The sequence below is a fragment of the Patagioenas fasciata genome, chromosome 5 (genome assembly GCF_037038585.1).
Source record: "Patagioenas fasciata isolate bPatFas1 chromosome 5, bPatFas1.hap1, whole genome shotgun sequence".
In the NCBI taxonomy this organism is placed as follows: Eukaryota; Metazoa; Chordata; class Aves; order Columbiformes; family Columbidae; genus Patagioenas; species Patagioenas fasciata.
The window spans coordinates 40810655-40830322 of NC_092524.1; the positions used below are offsets into that span (position 1 = coordinate 40810655).

At 39.5% G+C, this 19668-nt stretch overlaps 1 long non-coding RNA gene across 1 annotated transcript; it reads right to left on the bottom strand.

Moving 5' to 3' along the window:
• Positions 1-9132: 9132 nt before the first annotated feature.
• On the bottom strand, positions 9133-19328 carry LOC136101759 (uncharacterized). Its single transcript, XR_011739376.1, has 2 exons — positions 17999-19328; positions 9133-17051 (listed from the first exon to the last, which is right to left on the bottom strand). It is a non-coding gene; the product is annotated as an uncharacterized lncRNA (long non-coding RNA).
• Positions 19329-19668: the final 340 nt, after the last annotated feature.

A 19668-nucleotide genomic window follows, 5' to 3' on the forward strand; every position in this document is an offset into this window, starting at 1 on the left:
TGCATTATGTATACCTCAGATGTGCTTACTTTTTGCCCATTAAACAAAATTTTGTGCATAATGTGCTGGGTTCTGAGAGTTGAGGTCTCTCTGGAAGTAGCTCCATGGGTTATACTAGATCTCTGCTGCTAAGGGCAGGAATTCAAGTAAGAAGAAGGAATTCAAGTAAAAACAAACAAACAAACAAAAACAAACAAACTCAAAACAAAGAAATGAAAATAATTTCCTACTGCATAAATGCCAAATTCAGATAAATATTAAAATTCAGGCTCCCCCTTCCAACATTACTGAATTTGCATGGTAGCTATTTTACTTGCTATACTTTATTAAGATAATTTATTTCTCTTTTCAGCAGATATTTAAGTTTTTAAAAATTCTGCCGTAAAGCAATACCACCTAACCAGCTTAGCTTATTTTCCTGCACCAGAATATCCATAACTGGATGGCGATCCCCTAAAATGTGTTTTGATATAGAATCAAGAGGAACTGCAGTTCTGAGAATTCTTCTGCAAGTGTCAATGATAATACAGCTGGAAATACTTTATTCTGGGCCTAATGTTCTAGCAAAGAGAATCTCCTCAAAAGTACTCTGCTAACATTTATGTCACAGCATGCATGGCAGGGCTGATGGAATGAAACAATCCATGGACTAGTTTTATCCTGCTGGGCAAATTTTTATCGCTGTGAGCTGAAATCCAAAAGTGATTAGCATACCAGAAAGACACGTGGTGCCACCCCTAGTTCTTTGTTAGAAAAGACAAGCTTCATTTTAGGTAGTATTTAAAAAATTTTGGAACAAGGAAGGCTGATGAAAACCCTTGCAGCAGTGAAGCACAATGTCAGCCCTGGAACCAGTAGGGGAGCCTCAGATTTCTCAGTCACTGCTTACCAGAGGAAAGAGAGCACAAACCCCTGCTTTAACAAAATTCACAGTTGGAGAAGAAAATAAGCCAACATTTTTTGTTAATCTTTGCACCTTCTGTAGTCATTTGCATGAACATAACGTGGTGCAAAATCACCCTGACAGCTGAGGAAAGAGAATTTTAAATTGTAGCCTTCTTTACTGTTTTTTAACAAAATAAAAGTACGTCACTGTCTCTGGAGAAAAGGTCAAATGCTTCAAAAGCATGCACTTACATTCAGATACACAGTTAGGTGCTACCTAAAACTTTAAGCCTCTAACTTTGGCCTCAGAGGAGTGCAGGTTCCTCATACAACCAGAGCGGGAGGCAAGTGTTCTTGAAGAATCATTCAGAACACTTAAATTAAACCTAGGCTTATTTGGGTACCTTTAATCACCCACTAGATAGAGGACACATGGAACTGAGGTGTCAAATGCAGATACATTAACAGGCTTCAACTGCAGGCAATGAAAATACAGGGTGTTTCAAAAAGATGGATCCAATTACTTAATACTGCTTTGAAATTGGGTCCACCTTTTCCAAACACCCTGCACTTCCTTCTTTCTGCCACCATAGTGTAAACACACATTCATCCCACTCTGAATGAGAAGAAATTGCATGCAGCACTTGCATCTTTTTTGTCCTTTAACCACACAAGCTGGAGATGGAAAATGTTTATAAATTCCCATTTTACAATATGTAATTAATGTTTAGCTGTTTCAATCAGTGGTAGTGTATTCTTTCCTTTGGAAGTTGTTTTACAGCATAAAGGTTCTTACAAAAAAAGGAGATTTTCATCTCTGTTTTCTTTATTTAATGTAATTGCAAAACACATTCCTTTCTATCATGGAAAATAATTCCAGCAGTTTCTGATGTGCTCATAAGCATAACCTACATTTTCAGAAACATATTCGCATGTAGTCAATCACTTGTATCAGTTATAATTTAGAAAATTTAAGTTTTTTATCATTTCTCCTTCTACTTACCAAAGAAGCATATTTCTTTTCACCCATCACTTATCATTTGCTCAAAACACAGTGTTACTATGAGCACTGCTTGAATTCCTCCCCCTTTAGTTTCCTTACATAGAGAAATGTTGAATGCCTGTAAAATGGAGGCGTACCTGTAAACTGGAGTAGGTTATATATGGTATAGTGTCTGGTTATAGTTAATGTTTCTCATAAAGCCTTTCTGTACAACCATTTACAGATCATACCATATCTACATAATCAGGTGAAAATCTTCTCAATAGAGTAATTTAAAGCGCAAGAATCAGCTTTTCCCCTAATACTCACTTTAAACCACCTCCCCCTATCTCACCTACCTTTACATGTGTGCTCATGTGAACCTCCAGGTCTCCTGCTCCACACTGAGAGCAGTGGTTCCAATTCCAAACATTCAGGGTTTGCACAGCTAGTGTAATAGTTCCCCCTTCATTCTTTATCCTATAGGACAAGGCACTGATCCTGTTGACATTTAATTTCTCTCTAATGAAAGCTACTCTTTATGAATAACATTCATAAAGTATGTCTATGCATAGTATTCATAGTATGCTTACGTTACTCAGATAAGCACTAATATGTAACATAAAGGATACATCAGGACTGCAATCTACTGTTAGACGGTACCAGATAAACAGCATATCAAGAATTACATTTAAGGATAGTACAGAATATCCTACATTCCCAGAGAAACCTTCTTATATTGTTACCAGTGTCAGTATATCCAGGATATTATTTTAGCCTTCTTTTCCATCATTCCATCATTATGTTACGGATGATCAAATGCCTGCAGTATGATACTGCATGAAATGATGCAGACTCATTTAAGACAATATGGTGATAATACTGACATAATTATTTCTGACACAGGATAGGAATATTCCTTTCTCTGCTATTAATATTTGCTTTTTTAAAAATCCAGGTCCTTTATCAGCTCAGAGTTTTCACATAACTGAAATTAGCAGCATTAATCTTCTATTCTGCAATAAAACACATGTATAAAAATTACACAGCACTAGCCTTAATACCATCCATTTTCCAATTCAAATGCTAAACTAGACTCATACACTGCTGCTTGGACACATTAGTCTAGCATGGCAGAACTGCCACTATAGCAGGAAAATGCTTTTCTTTTGTGCCTTGACTCTTTTTTTAAGTCAGCTGAAGATCATGTTATTTCTTCACATTTTAAACACTTAAAAAAAAAAAAGGAGATGTGGGATATGGGAAAAACAGCCATTTTCTTTTTTCTAAAGAGTGCATTAAAAGATTAGCAGCACACAGGAGGAAAAGCACAACAATGCTGTAAAATAACCCAGTGTCCTGTATTCAAAAATGAAGAAGATTAATACAAATTCATTCCATTAGGTTAGCTTGCTTTTCTTTTCACAGATACTGGCAGACAGGATTTGCATAAAGTAGAACTTCAGTTTTGCTTTACCATTTTCTGACATTCTGAGCCTAACAAAGGCTGCCTACGATTTCCAGGTCTTTCTGCCCTTCAAGTAAACTGTAATAAGCAAAGAGAAGCTGCACACAAGGGCATCTGCATTAAAACACTGCTCTTCCTGCAACAGGAGGAGATTGCCATCTACTGGTCTCTGACCCCTACATGAAGCCAGGTAAAGGGTATTGAGTGAGGATCTCTGCAGTAACTTCCTTTAAAGCAGACGATATTTTTCCTCTCACCATTCTTCAGAAGCATATTCAAAGCATAAATTTGCATAAATAAGTATTTATTTGAAAATAAAGTCAGGCTATGTGGTCATCTGTTCCAATCTAGCTGTGCAGGGAGTTGATGATGGCAAATAGCATCTGTACGATATAAAGTTCTGTCATTTCAAAGATATGGCCAAAAGACAGCGGTATAATAGCATAGTGATTCTGATATATGTATGGACCACATCATACATTTCTGCTGAAAAGTGATCCTTCTGAATAGTGAATTTCGGAAAAGCGATCCTTTCTGTTTTGGCAGAAAAGTGTAAGCAGTGAAGCAGAACTGTGCCGACAACCTGAGGATGTGCTGTGTCTGCATGGCGGCACATGGAAGTCTTGCAAGTTTCTGCATTGCTTTGGTACCCTCCCTACAGCAGTGTGGCTTTTGGCACAGGGCATCATGCGTGCTGCAGAATAAACTCAGCCCCACCACTGTGCCTGCCAGGTAACGTCCCATTCTTGGGCAGTATTGCATAAAAACACCCATGACATCGTGCTTCTGCATAAGAGATTCCTCCTCACAACTGCTCAGCTCATCCCTCTTTTGGGCATTGTGTCTTTCTTGCAATGCTGACAGAAAGGCATGGATGCCCATTCACTTTCTACTAGGTTAAATTGCCCGTGTAAATTAGGACAGTGCTAAAATACTGCACTGTGAACACAAGCAGCTGACACAAGCACATACTCCCTCTCACTAGCTCTGCTCAGACCCACTGCCTCTCACAAGGAAGACAGTAGAGCAGCACTTAAATTGCAACACGGCAATTGGCCATGGGATATTTTTCGGAGTCCTGGGAGAGAAGTGTGAAACAGGACTGTGGTCCTGCTTTGTTCCCGCAGAGCTGCACACAGGCTGCACAAACACAGGCTAACGCACATGCTGCCCTGCGCTGATGCATCACACTTCTCTGTCAGTTTTCTAGTCCAACAGAAAAAAAGCCTTGAGATGGCACAGAAAGCTTTCAAACAGGAATATAGGCATAATGTAGGTATAGATGGTATAAAATCATGAAAAAAAAATATTTTGCATGATAAAAGTCTAAGGGAGCAAGGCACATGAATGGCTATACGCACACAGCAGCCCGTGACCACATTCTGCTGCACTACCAATAAATACAAGTCTTGAAACGCCTAATACTCAGGAGTAGCCCATTACTCCAAGGTACCCGAGAGCTTAACTCTGCATCCTCTGCCACCCAGCCCTCTTCTCTGGTGTCTGTGATCTCCCTCAAGAAGCTGCCAGGCAGAGAAGCAGGCTGAGAGAACTGAAAACCAGAAATTATTTCTTGACCATTCTGGTAGCTAATTCAGATGTAAAGCAGTTAATCACTAAATGGAGTACTCTCTACATTACCTTCAGTTTCGTAGAAGCATGAGCCTAAAATAGTGTGTGTGTGCACGAACATGTGCATCTGTATAGCTTGGAATTTCTGGTTTAGCATTTGTTTTCTGTCTAGAGCAGTACATTTTGAGAAAGCAGACTCTCAAGAAACAGGCATTTCCATGCAAAAGTTAAAGGAAATATTTCACTGATACAAAAAATGTTTTGAGTAATTATTTTCCTTATTTTTCAACCACTGAGGCAAAAATCCAGGAAACTGAAATCCTGTTTTAATATAAATTTCAATCCAGAAGGCAATGCTGCCTTCTCTTCCTTAAAACATTGTTCAAAATTCTTAATGCCACAGTGAACTAGAATTCATGTTTGCAGTCATTTCTCTGAAACTATTCCATCTCTTTCCTAATCAGTATGCTGCATGCCTGCATATTTAGACATATCCCTTAGACTGATTCCTTCCTCCCAGATGAATTGTTTAACATTTTTCTACATTAAAATGCATTTGCTACCTGATAGTTCAGTTACTTAAATGATCCAGAATCTTCTGTGTTTTGGTTGGGTTTTTTTTTTCCTTCAGAAAACAAAAAATACATAAATAAATATAATAAAAACAACAGTAAATATTACAAAAATCAATTTTTAGAAAGGTTTCCAACAGCTTCTATTTGTTATTCATTATTTTCTCTTGGATAAGGTCAGAATGCTCTTTCTCATTAGAAACTAAAATTAATACTTTGAATAAATGTGGCTGTAATAATATCAAAGACAATTCTAAAATAATGTAGTCAGATACAAATTGAGTGGATGTACTTCTCTCAGTTTTGCAAGTGTGCATTTACTATCTGTAAGTAAAGCGTAAGATCATCAAGGACCCATCTTTATGCAAATGATTTGCAGTTTTAGAATTGGCTTAGAAGAGCAATGTAACACTATCTTCTAAATGTGCATCTAACCAGAACTTACGTATTACAGTGAAATACCTTTGTTAACAAACAGATAAAGACACAATAAATCCAAGTCCTGCCCTATGTTGATCCCATACGAGGTATATTTAAAACGTGTTTTCAGAGACATTTTTATTCTAGAGGAAAACAATTTATATTGTGGTGCCCTGTTATCTGATTAGGCTGAGATTGTATTAATCCATCTAATGCACTGCTTCTCTACCTGACTTTTCATTTACAGCAGTGCAAGTCTTGTTTCCACTGCCTTCTCAATTTATAACAATAAGAAAGCTTTCCTTTACTTAGAATTTATTAAAGGGCAGAAACAGAGAAAATTATATCAGTCACCCAACAAATTAAGTAGTAAATTGCTTTATGGAACATATGTAGCTCCACCAACCAGACCAAGACCTCTGCTGCCCTGTTTTCAAATGGCTCTCCAAATTCATGTTCACCTGATTGTGTTGCAGCTTTTTTCAAGGTGAGTGACATTAACTTTTGTGCACCAAAGGGGTTATTGGCCTTCTTAAAACTTAATACAAATACTACACAAACACTATTCTGGTCATCCCAGTGCCCCTAAAAAGCCTGGAGCATATTTTAATGACCAAATTTCCTCCATGCCTTTACAAAGGTGTTGGGTTTTCTTTGAATCTTGCTGTTTTGATTTCTTATCACAAAGCCTTCCCTATGACATGTTATCACTGGCAAGTGTTGCAGGATGGAGCAAGTTATAATTTCTTATATTTATACTCTCTACTTTAATCAGAATGACATTTATATAAACCCCTCTTTCTAGAATTTATCCTGCCTTTCCAGAGCTATCAGATCTATAAGCTGAATCATTCTTTAATACGTGTGTGCTGCACACTCCCTTTCCTCCAATACAGCCTTGCAGAAAGATCTTGGTAGGAACACATGCCCCCTCTGTGTTCAGTGTAACTAGACGGGACCCCACTGTGTACAGAAGTCCAACCATACATTATCCTTCTTTCATACAGCAGTTCAGCAATCAAACAGTTCGCAGATTGCTGCTGCCCAGTCAGCTGTGTTTTTCAGTTCATGCTAGTTCACAGCAGCATTACTGGATGCCCCTCTCTGAACATCGTCAGGGTTTTCGAGATGTTACCTACCAGTCTATTATACTGCAGCTCCTCTTATTGCAGTATCTCAATATTTATTTGCTTTAGACCCACACTCCTTTAAGACTGGAAAATAAAAGAGGAAGAGTGTGGGCACAAGAGAGAAATAATCGCACTGCCACTCAGAGGTCTCAGACAGAACAAGGCAGGAGTCGATGTATCCAGCATTTTAAATTAGCATCCATCTCACTTCATCGTATTTCTCAGTACTGTTTGCAGCACAAATCACGTAGTTCTACAAAGGACACACAAGGATTAGAAAAACAGAGGGAAATATATGCCTCTGTGTGAATGACATGGAGATTAGGAGCTGACTTGCGTCTGAAGGGACAGAGCTTCAGCTGGTATAAACTGGCCTGATTTTATTGACATCAGCGAAGCTACGTTATTTACACCAGCTTAGGATCTCGCTCAGAGGCTTCAACAACTGAACAGTACCAGCAAATAAAAACGAGGCTGCCAAAAGACTTGTTTATGGCTTAAAAATAATGAGCAGAATCCCACAAGGATCTAGGTACCAATTTGTTAAACTATAAGGGCAAGACCTACAGGCAAATGTACGTCTGAAAAACATTTCCATCCAAAGACTGCTACCACACCAAATAAGCTACCTAGCAACACAGACTCCCTGGTGCTAATTAATTTAAACATAGCATAGATACATTACCACCTATGGCTCCTTCCCTCCAAATCACCCAGATGAGCTCCAACTCAATAAAATGTGGACAACAAATGTTTCTGAATCTGAAGCTGCATCCAATGTTCAGTGTTTTGTCGTTTTTACACTGGAGTTAATTCCAGACTGTGACTCAGACAATTTTTTTTCTCTCAGAACAGGATCCTCTTGTCAGTCTTTTCACCTTGTTCCTGCTCTGCATCACCAGCTTTGACATGCAGTAGCATGTTGGCAGAAAGAGAAAAAAAAGAGGAGGCCTAACAAGAAATCACTTCTCTTTTGACCTGAGATTGTAAAACTTAGGGATCATTCTGGTACTGTGTAAGGTTAATATTACAGCAAACAGAACATCACAGCAGCAAGTAAAAAGAACTGTCTTTTTTTCTGTCTGTGCACTGAGTGGGCTGAGAGTTTTTATTTCATACTCCATTTACACCTTGCTGAGTGATGCCATAGAAATGGCAGAAGTTTCACCTCCTCCCACTTCTGCAGCAGCACAATATGTATAACAGCAGCAGCTCCCACACCACTCACTGGAAGCTCAGGCCTGATGCCAATCACAGGTTCATATCTACTTTTCCTATGCGACATTCTGAGATACTAGAAAACATATTTTCTCATTAAAGCTTGTTGCAGAACTAACAGCTGAGTGAAAAGCAGCTTGAGAATTTTAATCACATAAACTCAAAACACTGAAGTTTTCCTCAAAAGCTCTTCATAGGAAAAATGAGTGAGCGAATTAATGTAAAATCTGTTTAGGAAAATGCCTAAATGAAGAGGACAAGCATTTGGATGTAAGACAGAGAGTCTCAAGCAAACAGAAAGGGCTGAAGTTGTATATCCTTTATCAGTATCGGTTCACTGATGTAATGGATGAGTGATTTAGGGTTCTATTTTGCCACAAAGCAATGTTTAGATCACTCAAAGAAAAAGTGCAACTTAACAGAGTTCGATGGCAAAGTTCACTCTATGACTTACTGCACAGAGGAAATATGCCAAGCAGAATTGGGTGAGAACTGTTCTAGAGTGATTTCTATGGGGACAGGAGATGTGAAAGTGTAGAGGGAGGCCCTCCAGTTGAGTCATGAGGTTCAGAATAGATCCCCTTGCTTTCTAAACTCCTTTTCACAGAGGAGCCTAGGTGCAGCTGAATCCAAACGTAGGTCCAGACTTGATCAATGGTTTAAGTCTAAGAGACAGAGAGGGTAAAGGAAAACACGTGAAGGATTATATGTATTTATGTCAAAGGGTTATATATGTTCACCCAGCAATGTATATCGCTTGGCTAGGATTTCAAAGTGTCATTATTCTGCATCTCAACCTCCTTACCTCCCCTCCAGGGGCCTGGTGTCAGGTCACTCCAAAGTCAGGATCCTAGGTCTCTCTAAACAAACTCTCAGGCATCAGAGTTTGTAGAAATAAATAATTTAATGGAGTAGTACAGTAGCAAGGTTGGCTCATGCTGGGTGCCTTCAGAGTGGTCCCAGCCAAGGACAGAAATCCCTGGGTTTTTATACCCTTACAGACTGTTTACCTGCCCCTCACACCTTGATTCAGCCTGAAAGCAATATTTGAGTCTGGGGTCTTCTTGCTTCTCATTGGATCTTTTTCACTGATCTCAGATGAGCCTTCATTTTGTTTAACTGTAGATATTATCTATAGTTCATAGCCTTGAAAGGGTCCTATTTCTTCACAGCAAAGTGCAGAACAGGCCTTATCTTGCAGATGTCCGTAATGTCTTCATGTTAGCTTAGAAGTCATTTTCTCCCCAGTCAATCCTGTTCTTCCCAGCAAAGTGCAAACCAGGCCTTATTTCACAGATGTTCACTGTAGTCGTTTTGTTTACATTAAGTAGATGCAAGTTTGGTAAATATGATCAGAACTTTACAGCATACAGCTTAAGATTTCAGCAAATTCATCTTACTAGGTAACATGAAATAGACAGGATATTAAAAATCACACAATCTTATAATTTTCAGTGATTCATTCTACTTAGTACACATTTACCTAAGCTACATTATGAATATCAATCTTAAATTGGGCTCATCTACTGATCTGTGAGAAGTAAAAGATCATTGCCATACAGCCAGCTTGTTTAGCAGAGGGAGCTCAAAGCAGGCTCACCCAGGCTGTCATATTTATAGAATAAAGTGGTTGGCTCATAGTCAAATTGCATACAGTGGGAAAAGTATGCACAAGACTCCTTGCACCCATAACTTATCTGTATTCAGTGTGCTGCTCTGCTTCCTTTTGAGTTTCGTAAAAGGAGTTCCTGGCCCGGCTGCAGCTCAGGCCTTTATCTCCTTTGGATTCTGCTGCTGGTTTGGCTGGGGGTGGGGGGTGAGTGCATCAGGCAACTGATAATGTGGCAAACACCACTTGTGTAAAACTAGAAACTTTCCAGAGGACACAGAGAAAACTCTTGCTAAACAAGGTCAGAGGACTGTTGGGAACAGCCAGTGCCACTCACAAAAAGTAAACTTAAGAGGACTGAGTCCTGAGCAAGCCCAAGAGTTCTGCAAGGTGCTCAAGGCCATTGCTTTAGCTGACAGTTTTAAAGGTAGCTAATCAATCAAACAGAGGTAATGAAAGGGCACTGCTCTTAGGCCAAACTGTTCTTCACTTTGAAACCTTCAAAAAGCAGGCAAGATGCCCCATAAGATTAGTAGTGAGCTCAGAACTCTTGTCACTTGAGATAATCAGTTTGAAACTGGTTGATGTTGGTAGTGACTGAGTACTGCTACTTCTGCCAGATACAAGGTGTTCCAGATTTCTTCCTGGTGCAGTTTTTCCATCAGCACAGATTAATTACTTACAAGTTACCAGAGCAAACTTTGCTAATTAACACTCAACTAGCAGTTGCACTGAAGTAACCAAGAGCTGAAGCTGTGTATTATTTGAATAACTCTTACTCCCATATCCTATCCATGTGAAATATTTTTTCAGGAAAACTTTCATACTACTTTTCTACTGTGGCAGAGGGAAGCATAACAGGATCACCATTTCAGACATGTTTGTCAGTGAACCTTGTCTGTTACAAGCAGGAGGGCTGACATATCAGTCTCTGTACATTACAGTGAAATAGTGTTTGTAGAGATAAGTACCAGAGATTAGAGCTCTGAACATTTGAGGGATTCTAAAGAAGTGTGACTGTCATGAATAGAATGACAATAAAAACCTCAGTGTTTGCATGAGCAGATTATCTATCCACATAAGAAGTATTCTCTAGGTAAAATTGTTGCATTTTAGTTTTTTTTTTCTTTTAAACTTTTATTAAATCTAAAATTTAGAAAAATTAGTTTTGAAATAAAAAAAAAAAAAAAACTAAAATTTCCTCAGTTAAAAAATGGCAGGTATTTTGACTTAAAGATTTTTCGAACAATTCCTTATGTTGGGGAATCCATCAAAACTGGACATTAAGATCTGATTCCAACAAACAGTAATTTGATGCAAAAACCAACCATTTGTCAAAATATTACCAGCTCAGTATAGATATTAGCCACATAAGTAAATGTTGTTGCCCTGCCAAATTATAATTGAAGTACATTTGCAGGCTATTGCAAATGAGCATATCTAGTAAACAACAAAATGAAGAAGGTACAGAGAATTTGTTACCAGGAAAACATGCTGCAGATTTCGGAGTTCTACATCATAAAGGAGCCCTAAGTTTAGTTTTCAGAACAAAGCATTCTAAGACTTATGATTCCATAATGTTAATAGCACTATTTTTTCAGTATATAGCTATATAGTTTGTTTGTAGCATCCTTTCTTGCAGAGCATCAGGACTCACACAGTGCTCTCACCCTCAGCATGCTGCAGGGGCAGCCACCTTTCTTTCATGTCTGCAGTGAGAGGTATCTTATGGATCTCATTATTGTGGTCCAAAAAAGCCCAGGAGCTGCTTTGATGTACAGAGCTTGAGTGTCTTGCCTTTAAAAGAGCCCTGCTGCTCCTTAAGCCACATGCATGAAAATGCCTTGAAATTTGGACTGCCTAAATCAAAGCCAGACAGCTGGCAAATGTAGCACAGAACCAGTAAAAGTGGATTGTATATTAGTGAAAATGTGAGAGGCTGATATGTCCACATCTGGATTACTCTAGTTCTAAAGCCTAAAACAAGTCATCAGAATTCCCAGGGTGCAAACAGAGAAATCCTATCAATACATATCCCACAGATTTGGAAGCATAAGCTGCTACTCAGATAACAGGGTCTTTGCCTCCAGGACAGTTAGGGATTCCACATCACCCACTCATTGCCCCACCAAATCCCACCTGCAATGTCTCTCACATGAGCACACAGACCATCTGACAGCTGAAGAAACAACTGCCCTGTAAGAGTAAATCGCAGCTGGTCACATTCCTATTGCCAGAACAGACTGGGAAAGGAATTGCACAGCAACTCACCAGACTGAAGAACTCAAGTGCCAGATGAGGAAACTGGCAAGGACAGTAAACTTAGGCCACTAAGTGAATCAAAACCAAAAAACACATTTGAAATGGTAAAGGGAGAAATATCTAGGGAGAACACCAAAAAAAACATTTAAATGGTTAGCCAATGTGGAAAATCACTGTTATACTCCTATGACTTTTCAGTCTTTCTGGGAATACTGATCACAGAGAGCCTTTTGGAGTTTGATATTTTTATGCAAAGAGAATTCACAAAAACCTTGAAAAATAAAGGCTTAATCATCCTGAATTAGATGCATTGAATATACAGTCCTGCAACTCTGTCAGATGCTAAGGGACTAGTCAAAAGCAGAGTTGAATGGTCAGAGGTTTAGGCTACTGAATTTACACAAAAATTGAAAGTGAGCCTGCCAAAATTGCTTTAACTTTCAAATCCTCCCGTATCAATTAGTTGTTAAGACGAACTTGACTTTTGGATGTTTTCACACTACTGCAAATGTATTTGGAAAGGCATTGGTTGATATTCTTGATGTTCTGAGATGAAAAGCCCTCCAGAACTATTTTCCTTTCAATACAAGATCAATGGCAACATAGAGTAAAGGTTTGCCTTATAACATACATTAAAGTTAACAGCCACCAATTAATTTATTAGGCAAGATGGCATGGAAGGGTGCTGCAAAGTCACTTGAAGGGTTGATACGATTTGACAAATTAAGAGCAAATACCTTGGGCAAGAGGGATTAGCTGAATTAGAATTTATCACAACATGTGAGCTTTGACATCAGTTCCAACATCTGACCTTATGATTTATTTCATTTGTAACCTGTTCTGGTTTCCCTGTGTGTTTGTACCATTTCCACTGTAAATGGTCTTTATTCAAAAAACAGAAGTAGCAAACCTCTGCTTAACTCCAACTAATTTGGGGAGCATAGGATACATCTGATTTTCTTGTGTTCTTTCCTAAACTAAGATCAGTGATCAAGGCAAGGAATACCGTGTAAATGGACTGAAACACAAAGGTCCTTTAAGTAGCAGAGTAGAGAATGATATAAATGTGCTTCCTGTGCATTCAAAATCCATTGAAGATGTCATAAAAAAATAAAGATCTGTACAGAAATGCTGAATTGACACAACAATATCTAAGAACTGTGCAAATATAGGTGTTCTGTGCTTTTAAATGCTGTTGCTTTTTACAAATTTTCCAGGTAATGACTCCTGTCTTGCATGTATAACATTCTCTTATCCTTAAACTGTATAAACACAAAACCAAAAGAAATAAATAGCACTGGAAACATCAATTATATGATTGCATGTACAGCTGACTTAACAAACAAAATAAAAAAGGGGGGGAAAAAAAAACCTTGACAGAAACAGGCATTTTCCCATTAAAATCTTCAGTTTATTCCAAAGTCACTTTTATGTTTTATCATCAATGACAACAAAGTTTAAACAAGATGTTGTGAACAGCCAGTTTTGTCTTAGCTAATCCTCACCTCTTCCCATACCCAGAAACAGCCAGAAACGGATGGGAAGGAGATCTGAAGTTATGATGTTAACATCTGCACCAGAAAAAAATTGTTTGGGAATGTATTAACCAGAATTGCAATAGTTTTAAATTATTTGTAGGCTTATAATTTCTCTGTAGGATTTCACAAGTTTTAAGTCAAAAGCATGTACTTAAAAAAGAATATGCACGTACTGGCTAAATGGCACATACACACACATAGATAGTTCTTGCTTCTCCTGTCTTATTCATCCTGCTAATATGTTTGAAGCCAGAAAATACACAGAGTAACAATGCGGTAAAAGTGAGGATTATGACCTGCATTGTATTTACAAAAGAATATCATGCTACAGTTTTTGCAAATCAATTACTTTCTTTTCTCACGGTGAAAGTTTCTTTTTCCTATATAAAACGTATTTTATCTCAAAAGAGATACTCATTACTTCTACGGCATAAATGACTGGAAAACACGACTAAATCCCTGGACTACAATTTTAAGGTCACTGGCATAAAACATTTCTTCCATCTTCATAACAGTAACTTTCCGAAAGCTATTACTAAAATGAGAACAATTATATACAGTTTTAAAGCATTTTTATCTAAGAAAACTGCTTATCAGTGTCTAGATACCATCTTCCATAATACTCATGGATCAATATGTTGCCTCCAAATGCTGGGTTTAGCCTTTACAACTTTGATTTAGCTGACAGATGTGCATAATCTCAAACCATTGGTTAGCTCCCTTGTAGCTAAATAGTGCTTCAAATATGTGTGCCAAAACTATTCCAGCCATGGCAGGAGATTCAGTTCATTAAATTTCCTCCAAATCTGTATGTTTTAGGTGACAGCTTAGCAAGGATAAAAACTCTTCCTCTACTCCAACTTTATTCCTCTTGCTTGATCCAGATTCTGGTTCTGTTTTGTTCCAGGGTCCATCAATGTCACAAATGTTTGAGTTTAGGCTTACAATTCTGAGGGCTTTAGAGTTTAGCCCATAATATTTACCTTTTCTTCTTGGAACAACTGTTAGGTTGGATAAATAACTATTTTGAAGTAAGATAATCAATGAAGTATAACAGAGTAAATGATGCAAAGCAACAGTTATATGGAAGAGCTACGTAGTGGGAGATGACAAGGTACTTTGTTCTATGACAATCAGATAAAAATAACTCTGAAGACTGTAAAGGTTTATTTTGTTCCCTGCTCAGGTTCACATTTCAGAAACATAAACTCACAGAGAAGAGTGTTTGTGCATGAAAGCAAATTTTGTACATGATTATGCTAAAATCAAGCACCTGATGATTACAAATAAATTGAATTTCAGTTGTAACACAAAGGTTTGATCTTCACCAGTGAGGACTGAAGTCATATTAAGAGCAGATTAAGTCTCTCAATAGGTGACTAGCTCTATGATTAAACTTCTTCTGGTTTTGCTTGAGACTTCCAGTGCCAACACACAACAAGCAGGTTCCTACAGTGGTACAGGTGCATGAAATGAAATGCTTTCAGTTCACCTGTTTCTTTGTCCAACAGAGGGAAGACCCTTCCCAACAGCAGGTGCAACCTTATACCTTTTGCTTAAAGGGCAGCAGCGACAGCACAGGTTTCACTTGAGGGTCCCAGTGGGTGGCCTGACTCCACTCCGTTCTCTCCCCTTGCAGAGGTAGCCTGGCCTCTTGTGGCAGAGGCACAAGAGCAAGCCAGACGGCACACAGGGAAGCAATCTGAGCAGGATGGGCAGGAAGACAGTTCATTACCTGCTGTTGCAAAGAAGGCTGAACACTGCTTGTGGTGAAGGCAGCTGGGGACTGACTCTGATCCTACCGCATCAAAAGATGCTGGGATTGGGCCTCCAGCTGCAGCTCCTGCTCCTGCTGCAGGGCTGAAGGCAAGAGGGATGACTATGCTTGTGCACACACCCCAAATTAGGTGCCCAGTTCTCTGACATTGCCCCAGGGCATCTGGAAGATGCTTAACAGGAATGAAAAGAGAATGCGAATTTGATCAGTGATGGCTGAGACTGAACACCTATGGGATCTGAACAAAAAGCTGCCTTTTCATATAAACATTCTAATTTCAGTTTAGCAGACAGGTACAGCTTCTTCACAAGCCTGATGTAGATCTGATTATTGCTGATAACTCCAGCTCTGAGGCAGCAGAGAGCAGGCTTCTTGCCCACCCTGCACATTACCACCTGACAACTTTACTCCTCTCGATGGCTCAGGGAAAATTCAAGGAATCATTTTGTCTCTGTCTCACAAGTCAGGACACAGATCTAGACTCACCTCAAGTCTTTGGAATTTGTGATTGTTGAATTCAGGAAATCTTGTTCCAGCAATTACAGATTTTAATATAATAAGGAAACAAAAACGCCTTTTCCTGTGGTGGCATGGTTCTTATTAAGGTCTTTCCCCAAAAATCTTCCACTACTTCCATTCACTTTCTATCACACACATGTACTCATTGAAAAAAGTACATTGAAATCTTGGAATTTTGTAAATCTCTGAAACAAATCCAGCCCTACCAAGTCTCCTCTACTCTGCTGTCATCTCAACAACAAATCTCTCCTCATCAGTGGTGGACCCAGGGTTGAACAAACCTCCCACTATAAGCAGCACATTGAAATAAACATTTATCATTTAAAGAGAGAAAATAAATTACTTCAAAATGTTTTTCACCAGACAGGCTCAGTGTGTCATCCAACTCATATAAAAATGGATGTTTCTACACAATTATTTGTACTTTGGACTCAGCCGCTTCATCTAATAATTGATGCCTCCCACTCACACGTTTGCATAGGTTCTTTAGCCTCTTCTACTAATTAGATTGTAAAATCTACATGTGTGGATATGTAGGAGTTGACATACACATATACATCCAGGACAAGAATGTTTATTCAGAATAAATGATTTGTCTCTAAAGGAAATGAACTAGCTGGGTTGATAATTCATCATTCAAATAACTCTAGAACTCCTGAGAAAAACAACATCAGAGATAATACATGGAGTGAAATGCATTTTTTTCAAGTATTATTTCTCAAAATTCATATAGCCTGCTTAACCAGAAAAGAACAAAATGTCTCAGCCATATTTCACTTAATCCACTGAAAAAGCTCATACAATAAAAAGTAGTGGGTTTATTTTCCAAGCAGCTCACCTTAATCTCATTTTGGAAAGTCACATCTTCTAAAAAATCCAAGATCTGGAAATCGGAGGGCACAAAAGGGATTTTCATAGTAAGAATAGCTTTTCCCTACATTCATCCTTGATAGGACTTTCATTTACATCAGTATATTAAGCCCTCAATGAGACATTTTTCACTCTGAATTGAGGTACTAAAACATTACATAAGCACTCACCCCATTGCCAGAGCATGGGTAAACAGCTTGCTTGTAGACACACTCCATTTAAAACAGAGCTGAAAGTGCCAAGTGAGATTATTAAATTCCTGTTCCACAAGTTTAACATTCAAAGAACACAGTCAATAGCCACCATCAAAAAAATGCATAAAACTAATTATTTTAATTTAGTTTTGCCCATTGGTCTTAGTTATCCCTATTACTGAATATTTTAAATGTAAAGTAGTAAGTGTGCCAGACATTGTGTAAATATTTTGCAGATATATTCATTAGCAGCCAGCTTCTATCCTGAACAGTACCTATGTGCTGCAACAGACAACGCAGACAAAAGGCAGTATCAGTGCAAGAGCACGAGGTGAGGAAATTATGCCTGAAGCTTAAATTTCCCAATACAGGAATGCTACTTTAGGAACTGCATTCAGTGCCTTCATCCCTATTGACGTTTACCCAGCCGTTTTCACTGAGGACTTGTTTCCATGTGTTCATAGATGGCGATATGGCAAAGCACTTACTCAAAGGCAAATTACAAATTTGCTGTTGTACCCGGGTGAATCACTAGGCCTGACAAGGAGGCTGACAAGACTTTAGTCCACTCACTGCCACACTCACGTGCACAGACATGCTCTGACGTGAGTGTTGACACTTAGATTTTAGCATGGTTAAGGTTAGACCTGGGAGACTGAATGGTTCCAGGTTTTGCAGTTGTCCCAAAAGGGAGCACAAAGCAGAGGCGAAGCCCACCGAATTCTGGATGAGTGCTTTGCTGCCTGGGGTGCGGGAGGGTACGCACCCACAGACCCTGCTGGCGGCCTTACCGCCCGCTCCTCCCGCGGGGTTCAGGCAGTGCCCTTGGCGTTCCTGCCCAGCGGCGCCCGCCGGTGGCGGCGCTCAGCACCCCCGGGGACGGACACCGGCGGGTCACAGAGCCAGAACCGGCCGGTGTGTTTCCCTGCACCCTCCTCCCGCCACCGGCACCCAGTACCTGTTGGCACGGTCCATACTGTACCTCAGCTAAACGGTGGCAAAATATTATTCATCCAGCCGAAGGAAACTATATTATTTTATCTTGTTTCGGCTCCTCGGTGCCTGAGTTTTGGCAGTGCCGGCGGGAGGAGAGCAACGAGCCCTGTCCGGAGGCGGGGGCCGGGGCCGGGACCCGGTTGGCGGGCGCGGTACGAGGGGTCACAGCGCCATCTCGTGGCCGTTGCAGAAGCTGCAGTCTCGCCCCGCGCGGGTGGGCGCGGCCCCGCGTGCCGCGGGAGCCAGCGCGTGGCAAGTACCAGCCCCTCGCAACCTGTACTTCAGAGCTGAACTTGAGAGCTGGGGACTTCTCACTCCAGGCTGTCCTGCGAACCTTCTTTGTGACGCTTCAAATGCTAAGACTGCAATTCCAAAGTTCCTGGAGGGTTTTCCTCCGTTTCTGAGCAAACCTAATCCATTTCCCGTTTTTTTGTTTTGGTTTGTTTTTTTAATTTATTTTTAGCTATGTTGTAATTTTATGAATCTATTTTGCTTTTCTGTTCTAAGTAAACACAAGCTTTTTAGTTCTCTAAGCCAACATACACTAAGCTATAAAAACACATACAGATGAAAAACATCAGTCTGTGTTGTCAGAAGTTTCCTTTCTCTTTGATAGAAAGATGTTCTTATTATTCAAGATTGCTTATTCTCAGCCAACATCTTTCTAAGGAAGACAACTTTGCATATATTTATTCTATATTAGAGAAAAGGAGTTACTTACTACAATCAAGTGATTTCTGAATTACAAGAGCTGCTTGTAATTTTTATCAATGTGTATCTTAATTTTCATACTAAATTACCAATGGTAATACCTGTTTAGGTAAGGAAAAAAAAATATATTTTAAAGCCCCAGAACAAGTAAATAACATTAGGTTTATATACCAGCAATGGTTAATCACCTTGTGACTATGATTTTGCAATTGGATCAGCAAGGACTTACAGGGCTGGAACAAGGAGAAGAATCACATCTTGAATGCTGGGGAGTTGCTTGGGGATAAGGGTAACACAGTAAAGCCACTTTTAATGTGGACTGGAACATTTTTTGATGCATGACATGATGTATCTTCAAGGTGCAGTCTTTGCTGATTCTGTCACCTCAGACTTCTTTATAGTTTGTGAGTTCAGAAGATGTGGGATCCTGCCAGCGAACCTGGTTTTGGGTACTACACACTTATATGCAGAGCAAACATGACTGAGTCAGGACAAGGCAGAGGTTGGCAGTGTCCAGTGTAACTCCTTCCCATTATTGCCCTTCTGCTATAGAGGGTGCCCCAGGCCCAGCCTCACTTCGGAGAATATAGCTCTTCATAGAGCCGTACAGCTAAAACCAGTTCCGTTAAAGCACCAAAGATGCAGACAAGGTGAGGCAGGGCACTAGGCTCTAGGGCACAGTCAGCATCCTGGGCCACGCTGCTGGCTGGTGGGAAAGGATTACATTCACACAAGTATCATGTAATCCTGCTTTTTTTTTTTTTTTTTTCAAGAAACATTGTTAAAACTTCACTTGACAGAAAGCTAGGAAAAATCATGGTACCTGTTTACTTGAACCAACACTACCATTGGGAGGCTGATCTGTTTCCAGGTCCTCAGGAGGTGTCCAGGCTACCAATGACCTGGACAAAGACCTACTCAGTGACTTACCAGAGCAGTTCTTTT